Source organism: Meleagris gallopavo, unplaced genomic scaffold, assembly GCF_000146605.3.
Source record: "Meleagris gallopavo isolate NT-WF06-2002-E0010 breed Aviagen turkey brand Nicholas breeding stock unplaced genomic scaffold, Turkey_5.1 ChrUn_random_7180001995997, whole genome shotgun sequence".
NCBI lineage: Eukaryota > Metazoa > Chordata > Aves > Galliformes > Phasianidae > Meleagris > Meleagris gallopavo.
This window is the reverse complement of record NW_011253934.1, coordinates 1-487: the sequence shown is the minus strand read 5'-3', so window position 1 is coordinate 487 and position 487 is coordinate 1. Positions and strand designations below refer to the sequence as shown.

At 59.8% G+C, this 487-nt stretch overlaps 1 pseudogene; it reads left to right on the top strand.

Moving 5' to 3' along the window:
- Positions 1-41: 41 nt before the first annotated feature.
- On the top strand, positions 42-482 carry LOC109365251 (annotated as a pseudogene).
- The last annotated feature ends 5 nt before the right edge of the window (positions 483-487 follow it).

The following is a 487-nucleotide window of genomic DNA, read 5'->3' as shown; positions in this document are numbered from 1 at the left end:
AGTGCTCTCAGCGTCTCCTTGTGTCAGGTAAGATGTAAAACCACCTGTTTCCTGCCGCAGGTTGGCCCAAGGACTGCAGTGAGATCTCTGCGGGCAGCCCCAGCGGCGTCTACGTCATCCAGCCCTCAGGGCTCCACCCCCATCGTGGTGTACTGCGAGATGAACGTGACGACGGGGGCTGGACGGTCATCCAGAGGAACCGCCACAACACAGACATCACCTGGGCCGAGTCCTGGAGCACCTACAAGTACGGCTTTGGGAACGTGCGCGGCGACTACTGGCTGGGCACCGAGTACATCCACCAGATCGCCAAGCAGAAGGTCTACCAGGTCAGGTTCGTCATCCAGGATGCCTCCAACAACATCAGGTTCGCAGAGTACAACCTCTTCAGTCTGGACGATGAGTCCCAGGGCTACCGGCTGCGGCTGGGCTCCTACGCAGGCACAGCAGGGGATGCCATGGACTCGGACAATCCCAGTAACATGCA